Source organism: Sorex fumeus, unplaced genomic scaffold (genome assembly GCF_029834395.1).
Source record: "Sorex fumeus unplaced genomic scaffold, SorFum_2.1 ptg000006l, whole genome shotgun sequence".
Classification (NCBI taxonomy): Eukaryota; Metazoa; Chordata; class Mammalia; order Eulipotyphla; family Soricidae; genus Sorex; species Sorex fumeus.
Genome location: NW_026606063.1, coordinates 6094751 through 6111726, shown reverse-complemented (window position 1 = coordinate 6111726; position 16976 = coordinate 6094751).

Sequence of the window (16976 nt, the reverse complement as noted above, 5' to 3'; positions counted from 1 at the left end):
ACTTTCATGTACTCTGTTCTCAACTCATGTTAATAATGAAACATTAAATTAACTTCATTTTTACAGATTTGATTAATCTTTAATAATTCAAATGTATTTAAACAGTAATCTTTTAAAATTGTTTTGTTTTCCTTTTCTTTCTGTTTTGTGTTGATGTGACGGAAGATGAAAAAATGTAAAATTCAAAATGGAAAATTCCTCTTCAAAAGTGGTTGACTAACCACAACAGGACCTAGGGAGGGCACAGGTTACTATAAACTGCAGATAACTAAATCCTCAAATGCAGATAATGGGAAGTCCCTATCAATGTAAACAATTACAAAGCTTCCATGGTTATTGTCTCTTAACACAATCACAAAGCTTTCATGGTTATTGACTCTACCTTATAAGTGCTGTATAAATATGCTTGTCTGACCTAACTCAGGGCTCAGACATTTTTTATTTTTGCTTCATACCCGGCGATGCACAGGGGTTACTCCTGGCTCTGCACTCAGGAATTACCCCTGGCGGTGATCAGGGGACCATATGGGATGCTGGGAATCGAACCTGGGTTGGCCGCGTGCAAGGCAAACACCCTACCCACTGTGCTATTGCTCCAGCCCCAGGGCTCAGACATTTTTGGGGCAGACTTAGCTGAGCCTACCTATATAAAATAAAATATTTTTCTTCCTTCCTTCATCGCTCCCAGCACTATCTGGTTTAATCAGAGAGGCTCACTTTGCATATTCCTATTGTACTAAAGTACAGTAATGAATAGTGCTGTGTGCTCAATGAAATGTGTACAATGAAATCCTCTCAAATTCCTTTTGAAAGAATGTTTATAGATCCTATGGGTAGATACCCAAAAGTGGAATTGGTGGGTCATATAGTAGCTCAATTCTAAGTTTACTCTCCACGTTGTTTTTCACAGGAGTTGAGCCAGACAACATTCCCACCAGCAGTGGCTGAGCCTTCCTTTTTCACCACATCACCACTTGCACAAGATGAAGCGATAGCACAGTGGTAGGGCGTTTGCCTTGGATGTAGCCAGTCCGGCCAAGCCAGGTTTGATTCCTCCGCTGCTCTCAGAGAGCCCGGCAAGCTACCTAGAGTATCTTGCCCACACAGCAAAGTCTGGCAAGCTCCCTGTGACGTATTCGGTATGCCAAACACAGTAACAAGAAGTCTCAAAATGGAGATGTTACTGGGCCCGCTCCAGTAAATGATGAACAACGGGAGGACAGTGACAGTGACCACTTGCACAAATAGTTCACACTATTTTTGATATGTGAATTCTTATTGGTGTAACACGATATTTCATTTTCATCTTGATTTGGATATCCCTAATGATGTCATCCTGAGTGTGTCTTTTCATGTGCCTATTAGTCATCTACTTGACTTCCTCTGAGAAGTGTCTGTTAATTATATATATATATATATATATATATATATATATATATATACTTGTTGAACTTTGTGAGGACTTTATGTATCCTGGATATCAACCCTTTGTCTGTTGTGCTGAATACAAACATTTTTCCCAGTTCAGTTAACTGTCTTTAGTTTTATCCTATGTTTCTTTTTTGCCATGCAGAAACTTTTTAATTTGATGCGCTCTCACTTTTTTATTTTTTATTTTGTTGACTTTGTCAAAGGTATCAGATAACTGAAGACACTTTAGGTCTAAATATTGACACATTATTCCAGTAGTTTCCTCAATGCGCTTTATAGTTTCTGAACAGATCTCAAGGTCTTTGATTCATTCATTCATTCATTCATCATCCTGTTATTCGTGGATTGCCTCGAGCAGGCCCCAGTAACGTCTCTTTCATCCTAGCCCTGAGAATATATTCAAGGCTCTTTAGGAGAATGAGACCCATCATTGTTACTGGTATTTGGCATATTTGGTGCGCCACGGGGAGTTTGCCAGACTCTGCCCTGTGGGCAGGCTATATGCGATTGCCTGCAAGTTTGTCCAGAGTAGGAATGAGATAATAAGATATCATAAAAAGATGTCCTGATAAGATGTCAGCGTTAAAATGTGTATCACAAAAAGCGTACCAGGGCCCAGGGCCCAGAGCTGGGCAGGAGGGTTCTGCCTTGTGCTGGAAACCATGGTTTGGGCCCAGAAGGCCCCTCGGAAAGCACCCTGCGTGCACGTGACAGCGCTCACCTGTCCCGTCCCCAGGGAGTGCCTGAGTCAGTCGGGGGCCTCCCAGACCAGCAGGCTCTCCTCCCGGAACCCCTCAAACGTCCCCAGCGCCAGCAGAGGGACACCCAGGCCCAGTCCAGCTGTCCTTTCCGAATGCGAATGAGTTCAGCTGGACGCCATGGAGCACCTTCTTTTGACACCCTGGGGTTGTAGCTTCTTGACTTCCCGCCGCAGTCAGGGCGAAGCCATCCGGGAGCAGCTGGAGAGATCTGCATGCTAGCGAGATTTATGTACAGTTCATCTTCTTCGATTTTGTTCACTGTGGGGTTTGGGCCACACCCAGCCACGCTGAGGAGTCACTGCTGGGGATGCCGGGGCCGAACTGGGCCAGCCCTACCCACTGCCCCCTCCGGCCCCACTCAGCTCCCGCTTGCATTGGGCCACTGCGCTCCCTGCTCTCCTTCGGGCTCAGCGTCTGATAGCTCTAGTGTTTCCTTCCTTGAACCCGAGTCTGTCCCCGATGCGGGCTACTGCCCGAGCAGAAGCGCAGCCGTGGGTGACACTGGGCCCAACTGGCCTCCTGTCCCCACGCAGACTGATGGTCACACTCAGACCTGTGAGAGCTTTGGACGTGCAGGCCCGAGGCTCCTCGTACCTCTGCCTGACAGCAGTGTGTGGAGGTGACACGTCGTCACTGAACGTAGCAGGGCTGCCGGGCCGGGCGGGAGAGTCAGGTATGTGGGACCCCCCTCCCCACTGCACAGACCGAAAGGGCAGCAGTGTTGGAGGTGGACGTCACCTTGATGAGCAGCCCGTGCCTGGTGAGTTAGTGATTTAGTGTGCTCGCCTCCAGGTCAAACTTGGTGAAACTCCCCGGACACGGCACGGGGAAGCCACAGGGATGGGGACAAACTGGGGGGCTGTGTGCCAGGGTCTGCCAGAGCTGTGCCCTCGGCCCTAGTCCTGGCCACTCCCAGAGGGCCTGTCCGGGCACACATGAATGCGGTGCCTGGCCTAGCGGTGCTGGGAGGGGTGGGTGGGGGCATCTAAGCCGCTGACCGTGCTGGCTTTGGGTCATGCCACACAACCCCCTGGGGCTTGGCTCCTCCAGTGCCCGACACATTGAGACGCTGTTTAAAGCCGGTTGCCCAGGTGCCAGGACATGTCCTCCATCCCCTCAGGGACTCCGGGAACTGGCTCTGCAGAAGGGGCACAGCACGGGGACCCAAGTGGCTGCTGCCAGGACTGACCTCCAGGAAGACATGGGTCCCCATCACCAGCTGCGCATTCTGGACACCAGGAGGGTCCCAGACAAGGGCAAGGTCTTTGATATTTTTTAAAAAATAATTAATTTTTATAAAGTTGCTCATGATTTATTATATTCAATATTCCAAAATCAATCCCATCACCATGGTACCTTCCCTAAACCATTGTTTCCAATTTTCCAAACCACCCCTGAAGACTGCCTCTATAGCAGGCCTTGAATAATTTATTTTATATTCCTTGTTTCAATGACCAGCAGAAATGAAATCTCTAACACTGTACCTCTGAGAAGTACTCTACCTCTGAGAAGTTGTCTTTGTTTCCCCAAATAGAGAAAAGATCTGGAAACTTCATGAGAGGGAGGGAGCTGGTCATCTGTGCATAATCGCTCAATACTCAATTTTCTTGTTTCACAGATGAAACTCCTGAGAAACAAGGGCTCATATGGGATGGGTCTTACAGCCATGTTCACATACTCAAAGTTCTCATCTGGATCTCTGAATTACATTGTCTATAATGTTTGGGAGCAGAGAGGTCCCTAAGGTAGAGGTCATTCTTCATTTCACTTTTTTTTTATTGAGGCAAAGTTTACCTTAGATAATAAGTAGTCGTGAAAAATAGTTTAGCTACATTTAGTGAAAACCTAAAGTGATGAAAGCACCTATTCTATTTTCAAAATATTCTCTTTTGAAATTGAATTATCATAGACATTATCATAGACATCTTAATCACTTGCATTATGGGTTCCATATGTTTCCAGAGTTAAATGAAGGGTCTTAAAATGCAGTCAATTTTCTCTTGATTCTCAGAATAATGCTTTTCTTATCACCTTCCTGGATTTTTTCATGCCAAATGAGAAGCCATCCAGCTCAGGTCTTGCCTTTGACAAAACTACAAGTTAATTCCTTTCAGGCTTCCTCTAGGTAACTATATTAGAAAACTGAGTATAGAGAAAATATTTCTCCCCTGAAAGTGAATATCACAACAAAATCTTATTGTGAATACTTGGAGATTAATGTCCAAGCATTCCCATTACCATTCATGCCTCCCTTTTAAAGAACATTTCAATGTTTCTTTTCTTTACTTGTATGTGTTGTGGGGGACGGACCCTGAAACTCAAGACTTACTCCTGGCACTGAACACAGGGATCAGTCCTGGTGGCCTCAAAGGACCATCTGGGGTGCCAGGGATTGAATCTGGGTCAGCAGTGTGCAAGGCCAATACCCTTTACATTATATTACCTCTGGCCCCCTCAATATTTCTTTTGCAGGAAAATTCCCCCAAGGAACTCCTTTTATTCCTTATGTAATTAGACACTAAATACCAATCATCAGGATTAAATCAGATGCAGTCATGTAACTGGACTCATTTTAGAAGAATTTGTCTAGCTAGTTAGTGCCCATTGCTCCTTTCAGCTTCGAGGCAGCTTGATACGTTTCACCATCCTGCATGCAAGTTCAGAGGATAGCTGCTTACTCTAGGCCAACTCTATTCCCATTTAGAATTATTTGAGCACCATGTGACTAGAGAATGTACCATCTTTGGTGCTGGACTGAAGTCTTTGAAGGGCACTCTGGACTTGGCTGACCAATTCTCAGGCAGTTATTAAGAAAGAATAAGAAAGGTTCTAGAAGGTTCTAGCTGTCACACCAGGGAAGCATAAAGAGATGGAGAATAAGAGCTTAAATCAGGACAACACAAGATCTAAAAGGATAACTTTTATTTAAATTTGTCAAACTTACATGGGTAGACCCCAAGCTAACATTATATAAACAGAGTAGTTGTCCTTTGGATTTCTATTGTCGCCAGATGTGTTCAATTAAAGAATTGATAGGGAATGAGACTAGGGGTGAGAGGGGGACCTTAAAACAAGGTCTAGAAGCCATAGAATCCAGACTGATTTTAGCATTTTTTCACCTTAATTATATTTTAGCCATTTTGTTTCTCTATATGCTGTATATTCTGTCCAGGGACCAGGGAATCATTTCAGACTTGGCAAGACTAGAGTTCCTTTCACGTAGACTGTGTTGGGTCCTGGAAATGAGAAGAAGATGGATAGATGGGCATATATATGAGTGAAGAGATTAGTTTGGAACTTTGCTAGTGGTCCAGGCAATGTCAAAAAGGATATAGGACAGGTGGTAGTGGTTTAAGTGGCTCCAGACTCCCCAAATAGAGCCTGTGTCTTATTTCACTTTGCCCTCCCAAATGCCTTGTAGACTGCTTGGCTTGGTACAGCCCCTCTTCATGGCTACAGGGCAGAGAACGTCTGAGATCCCTCAGGGTACTGGTGTCTGTATTGCCCAGTATTAGCTCACTGCCTCCCTATGGGTCTCCTTTTAATCCTTGGACTCTGCCTCTTTCTCCCTCTCTCATTTCTGGCTATCTAGCCCAGTGCATATGGGAAGTGTTAGACCAATGAGGGAATGCAGAGATTGGAAAGGGATGATAGAAAGAGAATAATAGCATCTCCTGGGAGGTTCTTTGTGCACCAATCTGTGGAGACCACCCCTCTGCCTGGCATCTGTCTCACCAGTCAGGTAGGAGATTTACTCACCTTAGTGGGACACATGAGTTTTGTCCAATTGTATAAGAAATCATAGGTGGTAGACTTACTGCCCATGGGTTCCAGCTAAAGAGAGAGATGGGATGGTTCGATTCCTCCGCCCCTCTCGAAGAGCCCAGCAAGCTACCGAGAGTATCTCGCGTGCACAGCAGAGCCTGGCAAGCTCCCCGTGATGTATTCGATATGCCAAACACAGTAACAACAAAGTCTCCAGTGGAGACGTTACTGGGCCCGCTCGAGCAAATCGATTTCCTCAAAAGATGGGAGAAACCAGTCCATGACAGGTCACTGTCACAGTCACTGTCCTCCCAGTGTTCATCGATTTGCTCAAACGGGCACCAGTAATGTCTCACAACAAATTGTGAGATGTGTTGTTACTGTTTTTGGCATATTGAATACATCATGGTAGCTTGCCAGGATTTGCCATGCAGGCGAGATACTCTCAGTAGATTGCCAGCCTCTCTGAGAGGGGTGGAGGAATTGAACCTGGGTCGGACACGTGCAAGGAAGTTGCCCTATTTGCTATACTATCGCTCCAGTCTTTGCAAGGGTGGAGTAAAATCAGGAGAGGCCAGGGTTAGGAAAGATATCTGCATTTTGGGGTGGAATCGGTCTTGACTTAGTACTGTCAAATATAACTGTCTTCCCTCGAAGATGACTTTCGCTACATTTGCAACATTTTGAGTTTTACAAACTTCTAATAGTTACATTTACCAGAAAAAAAAAGATGAAAATATTTGTTCTTACTGTGACATGTTTATTACACTTGAATTTTAATCTTATGAAATGGAAACTTTCTCAAACTTTTTTTTTTATTTTAATGCTCCCAAGAAATGGCAGGGTTCTGTCAGCTAATGATCACTTCTGGAGCATGATATTGCTTTCCTTCTTGTTTCAGAGAATTTTTATCTGTTTCTTAGTGACTCTGAGAGAGGGAGAATTGTCTGGTTCTGGGAGAGACCACATAACTAAAGTGGCAGAACAGCTTGAGTTATGAATCTGCATAAATGAGCTGCGTAGAGTAAGGTAAGTAAATGAACTGACCCAAGTCATGGATCGGCATTTTCCCTGTGCTTCGAGAACTCCACCTTGGGTTGTTTAAACATAAAAAACAGGAAGGAATCAAGGCATGTGTGAACACAAACTAACGTATACCTTTATGATAGCTTCACAAATACATTCTTCGAGCTGAAGTAGAGTCAAGCTTATCATAATAAGGCCCCTACTGACAAAATAGAAAAAAACTACCAGACAGGTTATATGATCACCTGGAACCACCTGGTGCAGAGAAAGAGAACAATCCTGAGTGTCTGATGAACTCAGTGATCTCAAATTTCTGTTTTCTTGACCTTAGCAATATAACAATAAAAGGCCTCTGCTCTTATATTTCTTTTTAATTATTTTCCTTATCCTTCACCCAGTATCCTCTCCAAGCACTTTGTCATTACTCCTAAAAACTCCAGTTAGAGATATTGATGGTTCTGGCTGCACTTACCAAACTCCTATATCACCCATTTAAATCCGTCCTTCATTTCTATCATTTGAGTTAATATCTGGTCAAGGTCAAAATAGTCAACATATTTCAATATGCAATCATTTATTTTTATCTTGAAAAAATAAACATTCAACATTTCAGCCACATTTATCAAATTCGAATCCCTTGAAAAATACTGTTACCTTAACTCCCTGGACACAAAACTCTTAAAATTGACTTTCTTTCATTTTCTGCCGCTGATGTCAATAAGTGGGCTGGAGTGATAGCACAGTGGTAGGACGTTTGCCTTGCACACAGCCAACATGGCCGACCCGAGTTCAATTCCTCTGCCCCTCTCGGAGAGCCCGGCAAGCTACCGAGAGTATCTTGCCTGCAAGGCAGAGCCTGGCAGGATACCAGTGATGTATTCGATATGCCAAACACAGTAACAGCAAAGTCTCCAATGGAGACATTACTGAGCCCGCTCGAGCAAATCGATGAACAACGGGAGGACAGTGACAGTGACAGTGATGTCAATAAGTATTTCAAAACTTGAAATGGCATGAGACAGGAAGGATTATAATGAATAGCACCAGGAATCAAAGTGATTAGAACAGTATTGAGGCTGAGAGTTCTGGAGTCTTCTCAGCATGGAGACAGCTATCCTTCTCTGCTAGGCAGAAACTTCATCCAGCTATGCAGAAACACCAGCCCCAAGGCCAAAACTGCATGGGCTTCAGTGCAGGAAGCCAGGTAGGGCATGGCATTGCGGTCTATGTCCACAGCTCGTTCTGGTCTGTGTCATACAGCCCACAGCTGGGGCACAGAAGCCACTTCAGGGGGCTAGAGATGAGAATGTTGCCCAACAGGGTCTTGTTCTGCTCCCTGATGTCCTCCAAATACTAACTCAGCATTGGGGCAGTCGGCAGCACCCCTGGCCAGGCTCTGGCTCTCAGTCAGCATGTGGACCATGAAGCTGAGCTGCTTCTGGGCACAGCCCCTGCCTTGCAGGAGCCTGGCATTCAGGGTGCACAGCAGCAGGCTGGAGCTCAGCTTCACCTTCTTTCGGATTGTTACCTCCACAGCAGTGAGAGGGCAGGATTAGTTTTGTGTTCCTTTTACCCAACAAACTTGAATGTACACTGTCTCAGTGTAAATCCAAACTCCGCCAACAAAAATGCATCGGGATATTCTGCGACCTGTCCCACATCTGCCGACCCTGTCACACATGCCTCCTCACAGAGCAGCCTGATAGTTCAGGAGTCAAAAGGCATGAATAGTAGCTTATTTACTGAACAAAGGTGGGCCATGTTATCCCGGTGGCATTATGAGGAGTTAGTGCAAGCTAGAAACCCAGGGCAGGCTTCAGAACAAAAATGCTTTCTGTAATCATCTCTCATATCTAAGCAGCACCAGCAGACAGCTCCTATATTTTTAAATTTTTATTAGTGAAACACCAAAAGGTACAGTTGTAGACTTACAAATTTTTGTGCTTGGGTTTCAGTTATATAATGATCGAATACCCATCCCTCCGCCAGTGCACACTCTTCACCACCACTGATCCCAGTATCCCTCCCACCCATCCCCCCCACCCCACCCTGCCTCTGTGACAGGGCATACCCTTTTGTTCTCTCTCTCCTTTTGGGTGTTGTGGTTTGCAAAAGAGGCATTGAGTGGCAACCATGTTCGATCTATAGTCTACTGTCAGCACTCATCTCCCATCCTGGGAGGATCCTTCCAACACCCTTTTGTGGTGCTCCCTTCTCTATCTGAGCTGCCTTTTCCCCTAGCATGTGCGGCTGGCAAGCCATGGAGTAAACCTTCTGGTACTTATCTCAGCTATTCTTGGGTGTTAGTCTTCTATTTTTTTACTTTATGTTCCTCAGATGAATGCAATCTTTCTATGTCTGTCCCTTTCTTTCTGACTCATTTCGCACTTTTTTGTTCATCGCAGCACTGTTTACAGTAGCTAGAATCTGGAAAAAACCTGAGTGCCTGAGAACAGATGACTGGTTAAAGAAACAAAAGGGAATGCCCTGCCACAGAGGCAGGGTGGGTTGGGGGGGATGGGGGGTGGGAGGGATACTGGGATCCGTGGTGGTGGGAAATGGGCACTGGTGGAAGGATGGGTATTTGATCATTGTATAATTGAAACCTAAGCACAAAAATGTGTAAGTCTGCAACTGTACCTCATGATGTCTCACTATTAAAAAAAAAGAAGAAACTTTTGTACATCTACACAATGGAGTGCTATGTAGCTGTTAGAAAAAGATGAAGTCATGAAATTTACATACAAGTGGTACTACATGGAAAGACAGCTCCTTTTTCCTTAGTTTTGTCATTTCTTTTTCCTAAATGAAGGTTGTAACATGCCATTTCGTAAATTTTTTGCAAAGGCCAAGCCTATATAGACCAGTCACTTGACTCAGGTTAAAAAAAAAAATACTATCACCCTTGTAAACATTGTCTCTAAAGGTTCATATTTTCTGGATAAAGTTTCTTTTCATTTCCTAAACTAAATTCTTTGTTTTCCTTCTCAGAGCTTAATCTAATGAGTTACGTAGCAGATATATGATAGTTGTTCAAAATTACTCTCTTGCCATGAGCAAGTAAATTTCAGGTTTTCACATTTTATGGATCTTTCCACTGGAGGATTAAAAATACTTGGTTTAAAAAATATTCCATTTGTGGGCAGATAGGTTAGATCTGTCTTCAGGAATACTGGTTAGACTGGAGACCAATACCTGGGACCCCTTTAAAGAACTTTTATCTTGTGGTTGCCTATTGGAATACATTCCCCTAACAAAATAAATTCAAAGATATTTTCCCCCAAGGTAAGATAGTTTAGGTATTTGAATAAAAAGAGTTTGCAAAAAGGCACCTAGGAAAGAATAATACAGAGCAACAAATGAAATAGATAATTATCTGGCACTAAAAAATGTTTCAGGCAAGCACAGGAGAACATGGGCAAAAGTAGAATAGGAAATTATCATTATTTGACTGGGGCTGAAGCGATAGCACAGTGGTTAATTCAGAGCGACGTCCTTTCTGTATGGACACAGAAAGATAGTTAATGCTATCCTTATATAACTTGGGCGTTAATTGACTCCAATTGATATTCCCTCCCGGGCATCTGTTCTCTTGACTTAAGCCGCAGTCACCCTTACTTTTCAGAACCCCACAAGCAGGGTCCCAACGAGGGACTGGATGGACCCAGGGCAGGCTACCTTGGCATCAAAATGGCAGGCCAAAGTGCCATAATACTTAACTATAAGTTAAGTAAGTAAGTAAAGTAAAGGCCCTCCCGTTGTTCGTTGATTCGTTCGAGCGGGCCCAGTAACGTCTCCATTGGAGATTTTGTTGTTGCTGTGTTTGGCATATCGAATACATCACGGGTGGCTTGCCAGTCTTTGCCCTGTGGGCGAGATATTCCCGGTAGCTCCGAGGGGGGCGGAGGAATCGAACTCGGGTCGGCCATGTTGACTGCATGCAGGGCAAACGCCCTACCGCATGTTATGAACAAATTCTGTATGATCCAAAAAGTAACAGCTGGATTAGGACCCTGCTAGGGTTAATCACTTAATCACTTAACTTCCCGTTAGTTGTCGATTTGCTTGAGCGGGTGCCAGTAACGTCTCCATTTGTCCCTGTCGCGTGCTAGTGTAGCCCAATGGCATCTGTTCGCTCCGGGAAGATGAAGGGCCTCAAACCGATCGTTCAGGATCTTCACGAAGAAGTCTGACCATCTGGAAGGTGGGCGGCCATGCGGTCTTTTGACATCCCGTGGAATCCAGTCGGTAACAGCTCTAGTCCAGCGGTCATCTTTAAATCTCATTACGTGACCAGCCCATCTGATTTTCGACACCTTGGCAAATGAGACAGCGTCCCTGATTCTTGATCGTCGACGAATGTCAGAACTCCAGATTCTTTCTCTCATTTGAGTGAAACGTGATATTCCAAGCATAGCTCTTTCTATTCTTCCTTGGGAGACCTGAATAGCGTTCTCATCTTGTTTGCGTAGGGCCCAGGTCTCTGAGGCATATGTTAATGCAGGAAGAACAGTGGAATCAAAGAGATGTGCCCGGAGCCGGAGGTTCTTCGTCCTCTTAGCTATTTCTTCGACGTTCTTGAAGGCGTTCCAAGCCGCTCTCTTCCTCCTGAGCAGCTCGGGTGTCAGGTCATTTGTCATGTTGACCTCTCGACCTAGGTACACATAGCTGTTGCATTCGGAGATGGTCGTTCCGTTGAGAGCGAATGGGGCGTCAGGAACGAGGCTGTTTCTCATAAACATTGTCTTCGTAAGATTCAGCTGTAGTCCTACCTTTCCACACTCACAGTCAAAGTCGGCCAGCATTTGTGCCGCTTGGCTGATGTTTGGTGTTATTAAAACAATGTCATCAGCAAAGCGGAGGTGGTGTAGTTGCCGACCATCTATCTTCACTCCCATTCCTTCCCATTCCAGTCGTCGCATGATGTTCTCGAGGGTGGCACTGAAGAGTTTCGGTGAAATGGTATCACCCTGCTGCACCCCTCTCTTGACATCAACGATCACTTCTTTGTAGAATGGTGAGATCCTGGTAGTGAATCCACAATACAGCTCATGGAGGATCCTGATGTATTGGGCTTGAATGCCCTGATTGGCTAGGGCTTCAATGACCGCTTCCGTCTCAACAGAATCAAAGGCCTTCTTTAAATCAATGAACGTTAAACAGAGCAGCATCTTGAACTCCCGAGAAACCTCAATGAGCTTGGTTATCATGTGGATATGGTCGATGGTGCTGAATCCTTTGCGGAACCCTGCTTGCTCGCATGGTTGTCCTTCATCTAGTGTTCTGCCAATCCTATTCAGGATGACTCGAGTGAACAACTTGTAGATGACAGACAATAGGCAGATCGGGCGATAGTTGCCAATGTCATGGATTGGACACTACTTCCACTACCCAGCCGTCCCCACACTCCAGGACGCTTTCCGGACCCGTGCGGCAGCTCCGGCCGAGACTCTTTGCAGCCGCGCAACACATCATAAAACACTAAATACCCATCTTCCGGAATTGTCGTACCATATTTGATAGGGTTCAAATATGGTAACACCTACAAGGGTGATTAGAGGTCGCCCCAAAAGCCTCTATTCCTCTCGGAAAGACTGGCAAGCTACTGAGAGTATTCCGCCCGCACGGAAGAACCTGGCAAGCTATCCGTTGTGTATTTGATATGCCAAAACCAGTAACTACAACTGCTAGGGTTAGAAATGATTAATCTGGCCTGAGCACTGTAGTCTGAGATGTATAGCGAGGTGCTCCCAGGAGAGCCACCCTCCAAGCTTAATGTATCTCTTACTAGTGTCCATCCAAAATAACTATTATTAAGAAGTAGAATCAAGATGTCATTTAATATGTTAATTAAGTTATTGGACTACAGAAAGGAGAAACCCCCCTAAATTGTATTTCTGACCTTGAGCCTGATTGGAGATCAGGAAGGGCTCTGATATGTTGATTTTGCTACCCCGCAATGCGGGGGAGTTGGGGAGAGACTAGGGAGAGACCAAGGTGGTGAGTTGGAGTGTGGAGAGATGAGCGGGAGAGACAGGAGGCGGCGGGAATGAGGGGAGTGTGAGACTGGAATGGGGGGGGGCTTAGTGGGACTGGAGCAGGTGCGTGTGGAGAATGGAATCAATGGCAACTGACCACCAGTCAGCCTGGCAGCCTGTTCCCTCCTTCACACGTCTGTTGGTGAGGCTACAGTCAGGCTGGGATGCAGCCCGAGACCACCAAACGCAGGCGGTGGGAGAGAGCCGTGGCGGGGTTCCCCAGATGCCCGTGATTACACAGTTTCGTGTTTGGTTTGTACTTCCAGTGTTTCATTAGACATGTAAAAGATATTGTGAGTAGATGCTCTCATTTTTCTGCTTTCTTATCTCAAAGAATTGGCTTTTGTATTCATTGCTTGAGTCCATAGTTTCCTGTTAATGATATATACTGGAGATCTTTCCCTCCCTATACACAGGCAAACTTGCAGGCTATCGAATGTAGCCCACCCACAGGGCAGAGTCTGGCAAACTCCCCGTGGCATACCAAATATGCCAAATACCAGTAACAATGATGGGTCTCATTCTCCTAAAGAGCCTTGAATATAATCTCAGGGTTAGGGTGAAAGAGACGTTACTGGGGCCTGCTCGAGGCAATCGACGAATAACAGGATGATGAAATGAAATGAAATGAAAAAATGTTTCAGGCAAGCACAGGAGAACATGGGCAAAAGTAGAATAGGAAATTATCATTATTTGACTGGGGCTGGAGCGATAGTACAGTGGTAGGGCGTTTGCCTTGCGCACGGCCAGCCCAGCCGAGCTGGGTTTGATTCCTCTGCCCTCTCGGGGATAGCCCGACAAGCTACCAAGAGTATCTTGCCCACACGGCAGAGCCTGGCAAGCTACCCGTGATGTATTAAATATGCCAAACACAGTAACAACAAGTCTCACAATGGAGACATTACTGGGCCCGCTCGAGTAAATCGATGAACAACGGGAGGACAGTGTTTGTTTTTTGTTTTTGACTGTATACTTTTAAGGGTGCCTGATGATGAGCTATGTGAAGTACCCCAGTCTCTGATCTTCATGCACCTATTGTATGCTAATCTCCATGTCAACTTACAGTGTCAGCCCAGGTTGAGGAGCTAAGTGGTGTTGAATAAATTACCAGTCTATGAGACCACTGGACCTTAATGCTTGGACAGTCCTTGTGTTTCTACCTGACTCCTGTTTGTCTCATTTTCTGTGATCACCCTTGCTAGCTCATGTTCCAGTACCCATTTGGCAGGATTCAAGACAGTTGCATCTATAGGCCATGTCAATATGCATAACTATTAATCCCTGGAGAAGGCTTCAAGTCCCAAACTGAAGAGTTCATACTGGTCTCCTTATAGAAACCTAGCAGACGCCTGAGTCTGTTTGTTTGGGAAATGGCAAGTTCCTTTCAAATAAGAACTTGTACCTCTGAATTTAAACCAATAAGATATACCATGACACACTGACACCCCCAGAGCAACTGGTAGTGAAAAAATTGAAGACTCAAGGGTTCTTAGCTTTTTTAACACCCTTTTTCTTGCTTCACTTGTCCCAGCAAAGTCTCAGCCAGTTTTTCTAAATGATCAGAATGAACAGGTCCAAGTTCCTTCCCTTAAGACTTATAGGATAGGGGAAAAATTACTTTTGAAAACACGTGTTCATGTTTATCTGGTTCTCTATATTATTCCAGGATGAAAGTTCCACATGCTAGACATTTTAAATTATCATTCTTTTTATCATCAAACTAGATTAGTTCCTATGTGAGTCCATGAATTTTATTATAAAGTCAACATACAAGACCCCAGATGTTTATGAAATAATGTATATTTATTTAACAGATTTGGATTCTCTAATGTGATTTGGCTAGGTTTCATGCTGGTTCCTCATTGGGTTTGGTACTGGTACCCATTATCCTCATCCATGCAGGTCTGTCTCAAGGTCTATCCCTTGAACCACACCCATGACACTTTCTGATTCCTTTATCAAGGTCTTGGCTGCTACCTGATGAGTATTTTGGTGTTTATAGTCATAAGCCCAAGACAATGTGATTTCGGTCTCCAGGTGTCCAGTGTTTCTCCCACATTTAGTGTTGAGCACTCTGGGGTATGGTCTGTTAAGTCCTCAGGCACTTGTGATTGAGACGAGAGGAAAGGTTCTAGTTCCCCACCAGGGCAGCATAACAGATAGAAGATGACAGCTTCAAAGAAGACCACCCAAGATGAGAAAAGCACAGGATTTTATTTAAATTTGGTAAGTTGACATGGGTAGACCACAGACTCCAAGACAGACACTGTGGGTGTCCTTTGAGTTTCCATTATTATTATGTGTGGAGACAAAAGCCTTGTTTTGTGGTCAGGCGTGGTTCAGGTAGATTACTGGTGAGGAATGAGACTGGAGGTGGCGAGGGGCACCTTCACACAAGGACTAGAGGTCAGAGAGTCCTGTTACAAGTACGGTTACTAAGCCAAGGCATCTGAGACTAAATAGTGCACCATGTATAGACCCCCTCAGCTCATTCCACAGACTCTAACTTGTCTGGACAATTGGGCCGGAGTTCTGTCTATAATATTTTAGTATAATGACAACAACTAAGGAGATGAACAGAGCTACTATAATGAAAGCCAGGAACCAGATGACCCAGTTATTGACACTGTTCTTTGGAGTGAAGATGTAGGGTTGATCCTGTGTAGGAGGAAGAGTCAGTGGTTAGGGTGCTGGAAAGCTTCTACCTGCCCACTTATGGCTGTCTCAGTCACTAGTAAGAGATGGCACAGTCCTGTAGCTGTGTCTATAGCTCTTGCCCAGATTATCACAAGTGATCCCACACCTGCCACACCTCTGCCCCACATCTCAGGGAGGTCCAGGAAGCATAGCTGGAGATAAAAATTACAGATCCACAAATCAGTAGGCTGAGAAGAGGATTCATGTGGGTTTGTCTCCCTGAATTCCTTCTTCCCTTCACCCCACCACTCTGCTTTTAATGCAAAGAGGACATTGGAGTACACTGCTATGTGATTCCCACACCAGGAGTGCGGAGATCCTGGCTCTCCTCTCTTTGTTAGAGAAGCCATGCTTATCAATAGCCACATCATAGAGCGGGTAACTGAGCCAGGACTGAGGAGGGGAGTAACAGACAAGAGAGACCAAGCAGGTGTGTGTCTGGGGTGGGAACTGTTGTTTCTAGTAGGTTACTCTGAACTTGGAGACGGCCAAAAACATGTTCCATAAGCAGAGACAGGGGTTGGGCCCACTGAAGGAGAGGAATGAAGAGGCAGCAAAGTGACCATCATGGGTTCAAGTGGGGAGCAGATTCAGCTGCAGGAGCACAGGACCTGTCTCCGAGATAGAAGAATCCCAAAGAGGTGACAGGGACTAGAGAAAGGTTTCAAGCATCCTTGGCAAAACTGGAGTTACATCCAAGTACTGCTAATGATAGATGGAAGGAAGATATTCTGGCAGATAAAGCCTCATTATAGAGTGTTTTGTCTGTTGAGCACACTATTAATATCCTGGTTGGTTAGAATATTCATTTGGGGGTTTCTCAGGGGTCTAGGAAATGACATAAAAAGTCTGCAATGGGCAATAGTAGATTTGGGAAAGAATTTCCTAGAATCTCAGAACCTGCATCTTATTGCACTTTGTTTTTCCCGCTGCTTAGTAGACTGCTTGCTCTGGGACAGTTCCTCCCCATGGCTATAGAAAAAGGTTCTGGAATCCCTAAGAGTTCTTGTGCCTGGTATAATGGTAAATCATTACCTCCCTGAGGGTTCTATGACATTCCTGGGGTCAGATATTTTCTTTCTCACCTCACCCCTTCTTCTCCAGACCGGAGGAGCTGACAGTATCATGGCAATGACAAAAGGGTAGGTTTAAAATAGGTTACTGAAAAGATATGAGAATAAGGTCTCCTGAGGGGACCTTTTAGCCAGCAGGGGGTGGCAAATATCCCTAAAAAATCCCAGGTAATGTCTTACTAGTG